Source organism: Tachypleus tridentatus, chromosome 3, assembly GCF_004210375.1.
Source record: "Tachypleus tridentatus isolate NWPU-2018 chromosome 3, ASM421037v1, whole genome shotgun sequence".
Lineage (NCBI taxonomy): Eukaryota > Metazoa > Arthropoda > Merostomata > Xiphosura > Limulidae > Tachypleus > Tachypleus tridentatus.
The window spans coordinates 14,101,960-14,119,310 of record NC_134827.1 but is presented as its reverse complement, the minus strand read 5'-3'; the positions used below and the strand labels follow the sequence as shown (position 1 = coordinate 14,119,310).

Sequence of the window (17,351 nt, the reverse complement as noted above, 5' to 3'; positions counted from 1 at the left end):
ACTTGCAGTGTAGATTTGTTTAGCCATCAGACCATGGCGTGTTCCCTCTCAACACGACAAAAACCTCGTGCATAAGAAAGTACCTTCAGTGATATAGAAACACTTTCTGTGTTTTAAGGAATTATCGCACCATAGAGACGGGAATACGTGTAAACTCGGGGCATACAGACTATAATGTATGTAAGTGGGAAGGTATTTGAGATTAAAGTATATACAGAATGGAATGATAACTTACCTTATGCTGCTATCAATTACAGATAAACAGTTTGCTGAAGTCATTCGTTTTCTGAGAAACGTACCGAATTCCTGCTTCTTTGAGATAGAGCTAAGAATCACTCATAATTTATGTTGTTTCTGTAATTATCTTTATATGAGCAAAAAGGAGAAAACGTTTACAGGTTGAGGGTAAATGCTTAAGAAATAGAATTACCTACCCATGTTATGATGTATGAAATATATGTCTATTTGTAAAGAGAATAACTGCTAATTTACAATACAAAAATGAATAGAAAATTTTGGAAAATCTACAAAAATCAAAAATTTCGTACACAAGTAGAAAACAACATTATTTATAAATGTGCAACAGTTTTATACCCAGTAGGGAAAGATAAGTCCATGAATAGGAAAAGTATTTACAAAAGTATAAGAAACAGGTTCACAAACAGAGAATTTTGGTGTATTGAATGAGTAAAACATCAAAATTAAAAGATAAAATACGTGCATTACGTGGATAACAACTTACGTTACTACAAACTACACACATAAGTAATACAAAGTATGAAACTAGGTAAGGAAAGTGTAACCACGACTAAGAGTTATTTATCGTGAATTTCTCATATGTGTACTAGAATACCTGCCTAGTAAAACCATGTATGTACTAGAATACCTGCCTAGTAACACATATGTGTACTAGAATACCTGCCTAGTAAAACACGTGTGTACTAGAATACCTTCCTAGTAACACATGTGTGTACTAGAATACCTGCCTAGTAAAACACGTGTGTACAAGAATATCTGCCTAGTAAGACATTTGTGTACTAGAACACCTGCCTAGTAAGACATTTGTGTACTAGAACACCTGCTTAGTAAGACATTTGTGTACTAGAATACCTGCCTGGTAAAACATGTGTACTAGAACACCTGCCTAGTAAAACATGTGTGTACTAGAACACCTGCCTAGTAAAATATTTGCCAATTTTTTGCCAATTTTTTACAGAAATATGTTAGTAATAATTAATAGGGAAATGTAGTTAAACATATTAAGACTTTCTTTAATTAAAAGAAATTCAAAAACAAAGGGTTAACATTTGATTTCATTAAGACTTCCAGACTTTTGTAATAATTAAAACGTACAATACATTCCTAAACTAGGCCTGATATCAGAATGTTTCCCTAGTTTATGCCATTGCCTCTATTTTTCTTACAAAGGCTTATAATGGTTAATTTTATTAATTGGTTTCTACAATTACAGAAAGTGTTCCATCCGTCTCTTTTGCAGCTTGATGCAGCTTAAAAATAACATTTAACTCACTTTGAATGTTTCTTAAACTATGAATAATTTTATGGAAATTAGTATTATAATTACACTAAATCACGTATATGATTTGAAAAGTAAGAAACGGCGTACACTAATATAGCGATTTTTAGTTACATAATACCAGTGTTACTGACAACAAGGCTAAAGGCGATTGCTTCGAACAAAGTGCAGAATAGAGAAAACTTGTAGAAATTACTCCATCTGTCACCTAACCTCCAGAGATTCACAAATTTTTAATGTATTAACATTAGCCCAAAACAGTTCAAGTAGAGGCACCTCTTTTTGGTTACGGTCTGGCAATATTTGGTTCAATACTCATTACAATCTGATAATGCAACTCTCTCAGACAGCAATTTGAAATCGATTAAAACACTCGATACAATTGTGGTTACTCAAAGCATTGAAAATACAACAATTACTTTCCATTCGAGGTTTAAACAAGAGTTATAAGACTCGAACAGTAGAAGACAATAGAAAAATGGACAACTTGGTGGAACTGTAGCGCCATCTAAGCGGAACTAATGAGTTTCAAGTTCAATGAAGCTACTATTTTGGAAGAACACAATAATATCGCTGACGATGTTATAGCCTGCTCAGCAGGATCTTATGTGCGCCTGTTGTCAAACACAGATGTCAGTTTTATTTATTTTTTATTGGAAACGATGAATCTACCAAAATTTCACCTAGCAATGTTTTAGACGTTTACAGAGAAGCTGCCATTGAGACTATTAAGTCTGTTCTCACATTACTATAAAAACTTTTATTGGTGCTATCATGTGAAAGGCGATTGTAGTTGTATCATATCTTAGTTCAATCATAGGCAGGTTACAAAATATACTTAGTGCATGAGTTATCTACAAACTTGGCCTATAAAATAAATAAACTACAGCTTTGTAGAAAATTCGTTAGAAACCACTTAAATAAAGCTTACGAACAGGAGAGTGCTCTTACACCATGACGTTACTGTGCATTTGAATCATCTGCTTATGTTAAAACCTAGCACTGTGACAGAAAGTGTAAGAAATAGTTGTACTCTCTACAATGAAGAAAATATCTTTAATTAATATCTGCCAATCTCATAAATGTATAAAATAATCAGTTGATTTAGAAAGTTGGCTAAAGCGAAAATTCTTGATGATAAATCAAAGCAGTTTATAACTGACAATTTGACTGAGCGAAAAATTCCTTACTTTAAAGTATCTGAAGAAATTGACATGTAACAATAAATTGACTTTAAAATTTGTTTTGTTGTTTATGTTCTAGCGTAGTGAAGATACACGTTTTGGTATAATATTTTCAGTCATAAATGCAATATTACTGTACTGAGATAGCATTTTACTTGGCCCGGCATAGCCAGATGGTTAATGTACCTGACTCGTAATTAGGGACGGCTAGTGCAGATAGCCCTCGTGTAATTTTGCGCGAAATTGTTTGTTTGTTTGTTTTTTGAATTTCGCACAGAGCTCCTCGAGGGCTATCTGTGCTAGCCGTCCCTAATTTAGCAGTGTAAGACTAGAGGGAAGGCAGCTAGTCATCACCACCCACCGCCAGCTCTTGGGCTACTCTTTTACCAACGAATAGTGGGATTAACTGTCACATTGTAACGCCCCCACGGCTGAAAGGGCGAGCATGTTTGGCGCGATGTGGATGCAAACCCGCGACCCTCAGATTACGAGTCGTACAACTTAACACGCTTGGCCATGCCGGGCCTACGCGAAATTCAAAACAAACAATATTTACTTTACTTTCAGGGTAATATGATCTGTTCGAAAATTGAGGTTGATTTAAGATGTATTTATGACCGAGTTTCTTTAAGTTTCTTATTATTATTTTTATTGGGACGATTACTTTGTTAACGATTGTTTGTCTTTCGTTACTAATTTGCTATAATTGTTTATTGTATTATGTGTGTCAGTCCTCGTAGTTGCTGCAAAGCCTATGCTAAATGAAAATAGAATATAGTTGTGTTAGCGTGTTTACCTTGAGGATACATGTTTAGTAATTGTGTTAATAATCGATTTCCTGCTGTCAAGTGTTTATTAATACAATGTGTTTATTGTGCACCTTGATTCTTGCATTGGTTTCACATCCAGTGATTAAGTATATTTAGTGTCCCCGTCACTTGATCAATCCTTTGATCTTCAAATATACTGCAAAGTGTACGTTTAATATTTTAATTAAGACTGTTACACTAATCATAATAAATTGCATAACGAATCTCCATACAAAATTTATTGAAACCTTATGGGAATGTATATGGAATCGCTGCAGCTATAAACGAATCAGAAGAGAATCTCTAATTGGTTACTTTGACTTAAAAAATTGTTTGTTCAGAATCTCGCGCAAAGCTACACGAGGGCTATCTGCGCTAGCCGTCCCTGATTTAACAGTGTAAGGCTATAGGGAAGGCAGCTAGTCATCACCACCCACCGCCAACTCTTGGGCTACTCTTTTATCAACGAATAGTGGGATTGATTACAACATTATAACGCCCCCACGGATGTTTGGTGTGACGGCGATTCGAACCCTCGAACCTCGAATTACGAGTCAATTTCCTTAACCACCTTGCCATGCTGAGCCAGACTTAAAAAAATATCAAACAGTTATAAGGAAGGAATTACTATTTATGTGCCAGAAGATAAAAAATTGTAAGGGTTTTTGTAAGTCTTACAGAAATCTGTATATAACTTATATGGACAAACTACTTTAACTCTATAGAGGTGTTTAAGAAATTTCTAAGTCTTTATTTCAAGTCAGAATAATTAGTGTAGAGTTTTTAAGAACAGATTCACAGCATTTTGTATAATAAAATGTAAATAACGTGTACCGAGTTATTGTAACTTTCAAACACTATAGAAAGTGATTGTTTTAGTTGTGATTGCTGTTAAACATAAAGTTAGTTATCTGTGCCTCGTCTTCCACGGTATCGAAACCTGAATTTTAGTGTTGTAAGCCTGCTTAGGAAACTGTATAAACATATTATGATTGTAGAAATGTGTAAAAAATTTGATAAAATGAATTTATTTGACAGTGTAAAAATTATAAGGAATTTATTTAAAGTTACTGTACCAGTTAAAGAAAGTGTAATATATAGTTACAGAAACTACAAAATAATCTGTGAAGAATTTGTATGGAGTTACAACAAAACAGAGGAGTGTGTTAGTATAAGTGTAAGGCGAGCTACTGTAACTATAATGAACATGGAAAGAAAGAGTGATCGACTGTTTTGTCGTAAAGCACAAAGAGCTATCTGTGCTCCAACCATCCAATTTCTAGCAGTATAAGTCTGCAAACGTAGTTCTGCGCCACTGGAAGGAAAACGTTACTGTAGTTGTGTACGAAAGAGTGTACTATATCTTACAAAGAATATATATAAACTACGCATAAATGACTTACAACAACTATATCAGGACCTGCAAAATAGTGTATCAAATGAAATTAGGTCCCCCAATTGAAGATACAAGTATATGCTGAGGATAATTTACTACACGCCCACAAAGACGAAAATATAAATTATTTAGGACGTGTAACTTGAGCCATAGTAAGAAATGTAAACACAATACTTTTGAATCAAAAGCTGTATAGGCAGACTCTGTAGTGTATAATATTAGACCTCACATGTAGCAAGTAACAGGACCGAGCTGCTAGTTGTAAACATTTAGCTTTATACTGCAACTAATAAAGAAACATGTGTTTTACTTGACATGAGCAATGAACAAGTTACTTTTTTACACTTGCTTTTATATAAAACTATTAGCCCGTATGACTTATACCAATAGCTCTTATTCTATAAGTTTTTTATAAAATTATCTTGCTACTTCCTCATCAAGTTTTTACCCTGAAACTAGAAATGCCTACTTCATAATGACGTCAGCGCGCACTCCTTCGCAAGATGTCAGGAGTGTAATTCCCACGTGCTCAGAATCAGTCTAATATATATAGGTTCTCTTGGTTCAGCATAATCTTCGAGTCAGCAGGGTTATAGCGCACGAGAAAGATAACTTCCCTGTATTACAACGAACAAGAAGAAACGTAAGCGGTTGGGTTTATTTTTCAGTAACTTCCAACCTATTGAAATCGTCGAGAAAGGAGGGATAAAAAGGTATGTTATTCGTATCTGTTTGTATTTTATATAGAAAAACTTCTAAATCAGTGTTTCAAAATTTTGAATAATTATATCTCTCCAAACTTCGAACAGCACATTGTATATATATGTAAAAACGGCTCGTTTGGGTTGAGAAAATATTTTACGTAGAAGAGCGAACAACGCTTCGACCTTCTTCGGTCATCGTTAGGTTCACAAAGAAGGTCGAAACGTTGTTCGCTCTTCTATGTAAAATATTTTCTCAACCCAAACGAGCCGTTTTTACATATATATTTCTCTACAAGTGGGTTTTCTCGACATCAGCACATTGTATAGTTTTTTAATCATTAGTGATTCGACTTCAACTTTATATAGTTACGAACTAAAAAATGTCATTGTTTGTCACTAGAGGCTACACAACTGAACTCTAACTGAAAGCCTATAGAAAGTTCAGTGGGTTCAAACAGGATGTCTGTAATGTTACCTGCTTATAACGAACTTTAAATCTTTCCGAGTTTGTACTACGAGTAATTCGGAAGTACAACTGATAATTTCAGAAACGTATTTCTTAATAATTTCAAAAACCCGTTAGTCCATGCTGAGACTATAATACTTGTGCTTTCAAATTCTGAGCGAAAATCCCTTATAAATTAATCAGTCTTTAAAGTTCAATATAGCCACTGAAATATTCTGGTTTATTCACCTCAATATTGTAGGATACAATAATACAAGGGCTGTTCAAAAAATACGCGGACAGTCGTCATAAAACAAAATGTACTTTATTTAGAAGTTACAGGTCTGGGACCCCTTCAAAGTACTCTCCTCCACAACGCACACACTTATCCCAACGGTGTTTCCACTTGTTGAAACAGTCCTGGTACGCTTCTTTTGTAATGTCCTCCAGCTCCTTCGTCGCATTTGCCTTAATCTCGGGAATCGTCTCAAATCTTCTTCCTTTCAAGGGTCTTTTGAGTTTGGGGAACAAGAAAAATCGCAAGGAGCAAGGTCAGGTGAGTAGGGGGGGGAAAAACAGTGATCGAGTGTTTGGCCAAAAACTCATGAGTTCTGAGGCACAAATTTCGCAGCAACGCGGTGCATCTTCAATTTTTCGGTCAAAATCTCGTAACAAGATCCAACTGATATCCCACACTCTTCAACAAGCTCCCTGACAGTCAGACGTCGATTTGCCCGCACCAGGGTGTTGATTTTGTCGACGTTTGTGTCGTCAGTTGACGTGGAAGGACGTCCAGGACGCTCATCATCTTCAATGGACTGTCGACCATCCTTAAAACGTTCATGTCACTTGAAACATGCCGTACGCTTCATAGCAACGTCACCGTAAGCCGTGTTGAGCATAGCAAAAGTTTCAGTCGCAGATTTTCCAAGTTTAACACAAAATTTCACAGCAAGTCGTTGCTCCTTCAGGTCATTCATTCTGAAATCCGCCAAACGAAAAAATCGCACTTCACTTAAAACCGCGTAGCTAATACACAAATGAAGATATCTGCAATCGGGAAATGGCGTCGTAATCAGCTGATCTGTGCGAACCTAGCGACACCAAGCGGATTCCCCTGGAACCAGCTGGAGCCGCGCAATTCAAACAGTCCGCGTATTTTTTGAACAGACCTCGTATACAGTAATATATATCATAATAGCATACAAATTAACGTCTTAATTTCATCTAGACAAGTACTTGTTGTTTATTTAACAAAAGTGTAGGTTACTGTTGTTTTACCGGGAGTAATTTGTTTTAATTTGTCACAAAATACCTCACACGTATTTTGTAAGAAATAACTTTGACTATTACTTAGCAACATTACGATTTTTTTTCTTTCTACATTATTTTATTTGGACTTGTGTTTTGAAATTTCGTCCAAAACTACACATGGGCTATCTGCACTAGCCATTCCTAATTTGGCAGTGTAAAACCATAGGAAAGCCGCTAGTCATAATCACCTACCGCCAACTCTCGAGCTACTATTTTATCAACGAATAGTAGGGTTCACCGTCACATTATAACGCCTTCACGGCTGAAAGAACGGGTATACGTATTGGGCGTGACGGAGATTCGAACCAGTGACCCTCGGATTACGAGTCGAGTGCACTAACCACCTGGCCATGCCGGGACTTAAAGTGCATATTTTAATTTCGACCTTTTGAATGGGATTTAATCGTAAGTTTCATCACTCAGTTAACAAGATGTTTCAAAAATTCTTAAAAATAACCAAGCCCTAAATGATAGAAATGTTGTTGATTAACTTAATGAGACATATGTTTATGTTATTTTGATATAATCAAATATTGCAGTAATAATTTGAAATAAAATAACCCAATGATCTTTACTACAGTAATTGATCATTTAGTGCAAATGTATAAGTTAATGTGGCCGCCATTATTTGATCTTATTAGGGCAAAAGTATTTTTAAAAATAAACTGTGTTTACTTTATATGACTGTTCTTTTAGAGCAAAAGTATTCTTAAAAATAAACTGTGTTTACTTTATATGACTGTTCCTTTAGGGCATCTATAACCTGTTGTGTAGCTTTGTTATTAACTACAAAAAACAAAAACTGTTATTTTAATGGTTTTGTTATTTTTGAAACGTTCAATTTGAAAATTTTACCCTTGAAAATAACAAAACGGGAAATTATGACTTTAAACCATCAGTAAATTCCTGTACAATATGTATATCACTATGGCTTTACACCATCAGTAAATTCCTGTACAATATGTATATCACTATGGCTTTACACCATCAGTAAATTGTTGTAATTTTTTTCTCAGTATGACATTACACAACTAGTATATTTCTGCCTGACTTGTATTTAACTATAGCTTAACATAATCTGTAAATGATTGCCTAACTTTTGTTTAAATAGGACTTTACACTATCGATAAATTTTGAAACTTTTGTTTTCGTCAACTTTATTTTTACATCTAAATAGTGATATCTACCATAGGGGTTTCTACATACTCTAATGTACCTTATGTGTAGTTAACTCAAAAACTGTGTGAAAAAGAAAACGGGATAAAGCCACAAAAGATAGGTCTCAAAAGTGTCGTATCAAAGTTTAGATACAAACTATTACCTGAAACTGTTTTAATCATTCCTTTTTAAAGTACGTGCTGCACATTCACATGTTTTATAAGCTACACACCACTAAGTTTAATAAAACGTAATACTTCTAGAGTGCAGTGATAAACATCAAGATTTATGATATTTTCGTGAATTGAAAATATATTAATATCTTCGATATTGCTGTCAGAAAAGACAATGTTAACGCATAGAGTCTCGTAGTTTCACTGTCTTCAAGTGGTTTTATGTTGAAAAGTTTATAAACCTTTCGATATATTTGAATTAGTATTACAGTATTGAAAAGAGATGCGGAAACGTAGAGAGACAGAAAGAGAATGTGGCGTAAAATGCAATACAATTTGAATGTCACGTTCTTGCGGTGTGAAGACAAACCACACCAGAGTACGATCACATAATGATAGTTAATCATACAAAGAGTACGATCACATAATGATAGTTGACACTTACTGATTTTCACCCACCGAAACAGAAAGTGCAATACCAGTAACATCATATGAAAGAACAGGGCATCATAATATGCCTAGTATTAGTGGAGTAATACCCTCATAGGCATCAGGACTGAAATACCACATGACAAGCACTATAATTATAGTTGCTCAAGGATACGCCAAAGGAATTGGGATACGAATCCCCTGTTTCAGAGAATTTATAAGCAAGACAAGGAGTCTTTCAGTAGGAACTGTATGCAAGACTCTGCAAAGACTACACAAACTGGCACTGTTAATAATATATACAGTTAATGCAGTAATCAAAAACTTTCTAAAAATAATGTTAAGTATGCCAGTGTTTCTCTTTACTGGGGACAGAGAGGCTGAGAGCAAAACTTGCCAACGACTTTGTTACAAATACAACCCTGACAATTACCCCAAGAACAGTAAGGTATACATTAGTGTGACGTAGTCTCAACGAACACATAGTTGCTTGAAAACTAGTGCTGAGAAGTGGTAACTGAAGCAAAAGTCGAAATGAGCACGAGCCGCAAAAACTGGAATGAGTGAAGCTGGAGATATGTTCTATTTACCAGTGAATCCAGGCTTGTTCGGAAACAATCAGTAATAGTTGTTTGATAGTAAAGAAGAGAATGTATCATAATCAATATATACATAATAAACCAAGGTGAGAGGTCAGTACAACAACTCCTGGTCTTAGTGATCTACAAAAAAAAAAGGGAAAAAATCAATGACACCCTGACTTATTAACAAATACGTAACGAGTTATCGGGTGTGGACTCATCTTCTAATAAAACAATAATGTTAAGTGTATAAAGAAAGATTGTTTGTTTTTTGAATTTCGCACAAAGCTACTCGAGGGCTATCTGCGCTAACCGTCCCTAATTTTGCAGTGTAAGACTAGAGGGAAGGCAGCTAGTCATCACCACTCACCGCCAACTCTTGGGTTACTCTTTTACCAACGAATAGTGGGATTGACCGTCACATTATAACGCCCCCATGGCTGGGAGGACGAGCATGTTTGGTGTGACGGGGATGCGAACTCGCGACCCTTAGATTACGAGTCGCACGCCTTAACGCGCTTGGCTATGCCGGACCATAAAGAAAGAAGGGAAAAGATTTTTTTTTACAGCAAAAATTATGTTGTGAAAGTCCTCAATATTTTAGGAAACGTATACTCATTGAAACATATTCTTCTGTACATGTTTCATGTTTTATCTTTTACTTTTAGGGCAACAACACTTGATTTTAATATTGCGTTCGTTGCACTTGTTTTTAAACTATTCTTCGAGACTTTTCTTTCCCATGCTCAGCGTGGCCACGTGGTTAAATCACTCCACTCGTAATCTGAGGGTGGTGAGTTCGAATCCCAGTCGCACCAAACATGCTTGCCCTTTCAGCTGGGGGGAGTTATAATGTTACAGTCAATCCCACTATTCGTTGGTAAAAGAGTAGCCCAAGAGTTGGCGGTGGGTTGTGGTGACTAGCTGCCTTCCCTCTAGTCTTACACTGCTAAATTAGGGACGGCTAATACAGATAGCCCTCGTGTAGCTTTGCTCGAAAATTCAAAACAAACAACTCTCTACGTAACGCAGCTAACCTGAAATAAAACACGTTAATTAAGATGTATTGATTGTCAGCATCAAATATTCTCACGTATTTTCAGATTTGGTAATTTTATGAAATTTAACAATCGGTACATTGTTGTTGTTTTTGCTTAAAATAAGCGTTTTACCGAAAATATGTTGACAAATGTTTCTATGCCTACAGAGGGCCGTGTCTGAACTAGTATTTAGTTTCTGGGCTGTCAATTCTAGAGTCTATGGATCGCGTATTGTTACCCCTAGCTACGTTCTAACAGTAGCAATAAAATTCCACTATTCGATCAGAGTAGCGCAAGAGTTGGCAATGAATATTGTTAAATTGCAGCCTTTCCTTTAGTCTATCAGTTTAGAATTAGGGACGGCTAGCGCACATGTACCTGAAACAAAAGAACAAATATAACTTATCTAAGCCTAAAGTTCAACATCCTATAAATTATTTTGCAATAGTTTTATTGTAAACTATTTACTCTAGTGTTATGTTTCCCTTGAAATTTTGTTGTAACACTCTTTCTGTCTGAGACAAGAGGTGTAATTATTAGCTGCGTATATCATCTCAAGGCATGGCCAAGTGGGTTAAGGCGTTCGACTCGTAATCCGAGGGTCGAGAGTTCGAATTCCCCTCACATCAAACATGCTTGCCCTTTCAGCCGTTGGGGCGTTATAATGTGACAGTCAATCTCACTATTCGTTGGTAAAAGAGTAGCCAAAGAGTAGGCGGCGGCTGATGATGACTAGCTTCCTTCCTTCTAGTCTTACACTACTAAATTATGGACGGCTAGCGCAGATAGCCTTCGTCTAGCTTTGCGCGAAATTCCAAAAGACAAAACAAACACCATCTCAATAATCCTTGTACAACTGAGTTAACGAGTTGTTTTTTTTAAGGACACTTTATCCAAAGCCTATTTTTTTAAAAACAAAATCTTTTAACAGAGTAAACATGCAATTAAGTTTCATAGTAATTAGGCTAAATTAGATTTGTTACTCACATGTAATTTGTTAGTGTCTTTTATTATTGTTAAGATTAAATTCTGATTAAAGTAACCTACCTACTTAGAATTCAAACAAAAACAAAACCTAGTTTTGAGCATAGCTAACTACCTACAAGGTTTAAACTACATTACTTTCTGCTAGAAACTGGGTTTCATTGCCCGTGGTGGGCAGAATACAGATATCCCTTTGTGTAGCTCTATGCATGATAACACAATTGAATAAACTATCTTATTTATACTTATAATGAATTATTTCATCAGTTGAATATTTTCGCTGTTAATAACATTTTTGTCCGTCAACCCAATAATATCTCACGACGTTCGATCAGTCTAAGAGACTTAGATTACTCGAAAATCTATGTACTAGGATAAAAATTCCAAATTACAAATATAATAGAATAATAAATATAAAATTAAAATAAAATAATAAAAAATAAAAGATGCTATGCTAAATATTCTAACCAACAATGTGTACGCACAGTGTAGTAACAGTTTCACTTGTTTAGACTGATGTCCAAGTATAAGCTATCATATTGTGGTGATAGTTCTACTTGGTTGGGCCAATTTAATATATTTAGATTAGTTTTAAATCCATAAACTAAGCTAACAATATGAAATATTCTTTATGATGAAAAACCAATAAAATTGAAATTAATACAGTGTAGAATGATAATTAATATAAAATTATAAACATTAAAAATATTAGAAAAAATGTGTGTATGGATACAATAAAAAAATTATCACTTCTTTAGACCAACGTCCAAATAAGAAGTATCACATCTTGATATATCTTATATTTGACTCGGTTATTGGTTAGTCTTAAAACCTAATACTAAGCCAACAATGTGACGTAATCCTTATAACAGTAAAATAATAATTATAAAAAAATAAAACTAGTTATAATAAATATAATAAGTAATATTGTTAAGGTAAGTAACCTTAAATAACGAACTTAGTTACTACTCTGCAGGAAAATAAATAATGCTGTATACTAGTTTAGCATTTACTGTGTATTGCGTCAGCATTTACTGCATGTGAAGTTTGTCTTTATTGGGTATTGAATCGAGATTGCAAAATAATCATCACTTTTATAAATAAGCCAATCAAGGCGATGGTATATGTGTTTATATGTGGTATTTGGTATATGTGTTTAGCTGGCTTTGAGCAAAAGGAATTGCTAATTATTCTAGAGACCTCTTCCTGTTGATGTTATGGTCATATAACTCGCTCCAAGATTAGAAAGATAGCTTGCTCTTTGTACAGTTCTACTTCTTTGCTTACATAAAGGTACTAATTTATTGGTCTTGCTTTGGTCAGAAATAATATAATATATACGCGTTCCTTATCAGCAATATCCAGACTGTAACGAAGATTGTGTCAATAGCTATTGTTTCTTGTTGACGATGTCCAGACGTATATATTTGTCGACTGTCATTGCTTCACCCAGTGTGTATTACTGAACTGCGACTATTACATTACTCGTGAAATGTATGTGATCTCCCAATTGGACAAGTATTATGCAAATATTTATAAGTTCATTGTATAAAATATATCCCCTCCACCGGTGATTCAAAGGTAAAATCAGTACTCGATACCTTTTGTGGACACAACATAGCTAGTCCGGTAAACTTTGTACTTATTAAAAACAACACTATCAAAACAAAGGATTAGTTTCCCAATCAGTGAATAAAATTATGGTACGATCAACTGTTTTCTGTAATTAAAAATTATTAAATATAAATTATTATAAATTTGGTCCTGAAAGAAAATAGTTCTTATCAGAAAAATCACTAATCTTCTTTGCCCTAATCACCTTAAATCCTTTCTCTCTGTTTTGTTTTTTTCTGTTAACTCAAAACCTAAGCGACAGAACTTCGTTTATCTCATGAACGTTTTTCTTTACGAATATGATAAGGTTCACTTTCTTATAAATCCATGTGTTTAGTAAGAAATTACATAAACTTGGGTGGGCATTCACGTCATGTGAGTGAGCTAGTTTATCATTAAGATGTAATATACATGCAGACTTTGGCTCAGACTCAAGCCAGTTCTTTGGCGCCACTAATTATAGCAAGTATCGAATGAAAAAGTTTATAACATTATAGTAGATCTCATCATAAAAAATACGAAAATAAATTAGAATTGAAAATGGATACGTATTAAAGATGTGAAGTAAGAATATGTCGGTGGAATTAATAGAGCATGACTACCTATAGCATTTTATCTGTTTCTATTCAACGAAGAGGTGAAAAGTTTTCACGTAAATATCATTCGTACTTCATCTATTCGATGTTCAGTTCATTATAACATCAGCTTTTCTTTATTGAGTACCCGTTCCCTAGATGGATGTTATATATATATTTATGATCAATGAAGGGTTATCTCGGGACATGAAAAGTTGCTTCCCTTATATGTAATTATAAAAAACAAAAGTCTCAAACACGTCCACAAAAACTGCAAAACGCAAAATGTGAAGTTACAACGTTATACGTGTCTTCGCAAGAACCCAACAAATCATCATGGCAAATTTAGTTAAAGCCCATTCAAAGGAAACGAAGTAATGTTTAACGTACATAAAAATCACAAACGCAAAATAAAACTAAAAATTTGTATCTACCCCGTGATGGATCTAATACACCTGTATACCAGTTTTGGGGAATCTCTACCCCCACCTTGCGATGTAGTTACATGGGAATATTACTAACAGTACTGTTATATTTATATAGAATTTATATCAGTTTTTTATTTAACTTTTATGCAAAAAACAATGAGAAATGTGATCCCCATTGCTCCAAGAAGAAAAGACCTAGAATCCTGAAGTTTTGAGCCCATGCTAAATGAACCCTGAGGATTTGAATTTATGTATTATTATTGCTTGTCTTATCCACGTGCATGACAATCTAGCAGAAAAAAAACACATAGGAAAGAAGTGGTTCCTTGTATAACAACTTCTAATACATAGAAAACCCAGTGAGTTATGGTAAAAATGCGGTCAAACTATCGTTTTTATATTACTTTGCTTAGCAATAAAAGTATAACCTAATATTGTTATTAAGAGGTTATATTCTGAAAGTATAACATGAAATGCATAAGCTACAAAATTGAAAAAAAAATGTTTTCTAATTTAGAAGCTTCGTTAATTAAAGAGGTTTGTCTTTTACTATTTGTTTTTTTTATTTTTTAAGTTTGAAATGGGAAGACAAGTCAGAAGTAAGGTTACTTCTAGGAACAGGCCACATCCCGTAAAGGAACAACAAAACTATACATTTAAAAACAACTGGTATGGATAGAGAAGGCACTAATAGAGGAGCGAACAACGTTTCGATCTTCTTCGGTCATCGTCAGGTTCACAAAGAAAGAAAGAGTTACCGACCGGTGCTGACCACATGTTTGAATACAAATACTAAATAAAGAAACAAACATAAACAAACGCAAAATTAAAGACTTATTTATACAACAACTCAAGCCCAAAATAAACCAATACAAAGGGACACCTTTATACCTATATTAACAAATGTATCCAACATCTAAGCATCTCTACATTTCTATACTCAATTACACAACCGCCTTCAAACATGTGGTCAACATCGGTCAGTAACCCTTTCTTTCTTTGTGAACCTGACAATGACCGAAGAAGGTCGAAACGTTGTTCGCTCCTCTACTAGTGCCTTCTCCACCCATACCAACCGTTTTTAAATACATAATTTTCTCTGCAAGTGGGTTTTCTCGTCATCACGGAAAACTATACAGTTTACATTTATTCTAAAAGGAGTTCAGAATACACACACATATACAATCATCGAAGCTGGGTCCATTCACTAGTTTAAAATATATATCTTTCTTTTCTTAAATAACCTTCTTAGCTATTGTAAGGTTAATAAAACAAAAGCTGGATTATTCTTAAATTACATTTTTAAATCAAATTGACAATTTATTTCTCAAGAAACTTATTCAGTTTTTTAAAAATAATACTTATGTATTGTGTTTTATCATTGTACAATAAATTATGGATATAAAATCTTACATTACATCATTTAACAAACTGATAACACTTTTAACTGGCTGACTTAGTGTCAAACGATCCATTAAATTAAGGATAACTTCACTGAACTATAAATTTATACTTTTCAGTGTGCCCAGGTGGGTTAAGGCGTTCGACTTCTAATCTGAGGGTCGCGGTTTCGAATCCCGGTCGCACCAAACATGCTCGGCCTTTCAGCCATGGGGGCGTTGTAATGTTACGGCCAATCCCCCTATTCGTTGGTAAAAGAGTAGCCCAAGAGTTTACGGTGGGTGGTGATGACTAGCTGCCTTCCCTCTAGTCTTACACTGCTAAATTAGGGACGGCTAGCGCAGATAGCCCTCGAGTAGCTTTGTGCGAAAATTAAAACAAAAACAAACAAACTTTTTGTTGTGTCTTCATATTGTTTTTATTGAATCATTTTCAGCGTAATCAAAAGCAACAAATGTTTAACTCCAGACGAAAAGTGAACAATTAGAGAATGTTAAGTTTTATAGTGTGAAAAGGAACAAGATAAAAACATATTCTTTAGAAATCGTAACATGACATCATAACAGAGTAGCAAATACTTCAAACACTTTTTTTTTCTTAGCTAGTCCATTACAGATTTTCGAGAATAAGAGTACGTAATACATTTTACTATTTCAAATCGATTTTTTTTTCTCATATAGGCCGTTGCTGACGAGAAATTTCACTATATATCAGACTTCATTCAATCCGTTAGATTGCAACAATTGACAAAAACTATTTGAATTAGCAACGTAGGAGACATGGACTGTGTATAAAGGTTTCATGACGGACATAACAGTTGTGAAAGAACACCAGTAAATCAGATTATACACAAGAGTGGCCAATACACGGAAAAGAAATAACAAATAGTTTAACACACACATATATGTATGTAGACATTTGTACATTTGGATGTGATCACATATATAGATAGGAATGTAAATATATTCATGTATACGTATGTATGTATGCTACATGTTATCCAAAGGCGAATTTAAATTGCATAGCATCCAATATTACTGTTAAAAAATGTTAAGTTTTATGAATAATACATCGAAACGCATGGTTTTATATATGTGTGTGTGTGTGTGTGTTTAAGGTAGCAGAAGTAACTGAAGGTTTACTTTTAATACATTCTGAATTACTACGGATAAACCTGTCGCACATAACACTAGCTATTTAATAACAATAACACAAGTACAGTAGGGTATTTATATATATTTCTCTACTGTTGTCAGATTGTGTCCAGATACGGAATAAGTAAGCATAGGTTTTTGTTCACCTGGTGTTAGGTTCCTCAGCGTATTTGACAATCCTATATAATGTGGCTCTTCTTACACGACACTTCATGGGACATTTCGGAACAACCAAAACGAAATGCACTTGACTGAGGAATAACTTAATTTCGAACCATATAAAACTTTGAAAAAAACCTCACGGATTTCCATCTTAATTACTAAAGTTTTCTCCACTCGCGAGTTGTAACAAAACATACAAGACTGCTATTATAATCATCGTTCCTAATATCTTACCGCATGTTTTAATTCATTAACATACACTG

The 17,351-nt window shown here is 34.5% G+C and overlaps 1 protein-coding gene across 1 annotated transcript in view; it reads left to right on the top strand.

Annotated features, from left to right (window-relative positions):
- The first annotated feature begins 5,287 nt into the window (after positions 1-5,287).
- Positions 5,288-17,351, top strand: part of LOC143246389 (secretin receptor-like) — a 151,924-nt gene continuing 139,860 nt past the window's right edge. The window contains exon 1 of the mRNA XM_076493014.1: positions 5,288-5,639. The gene's annotated coding sequence lies outside the window, so the exon portion shown is untranslated. The remainder of the gene's footprint in view (positions 5,640-17,351) is intronic.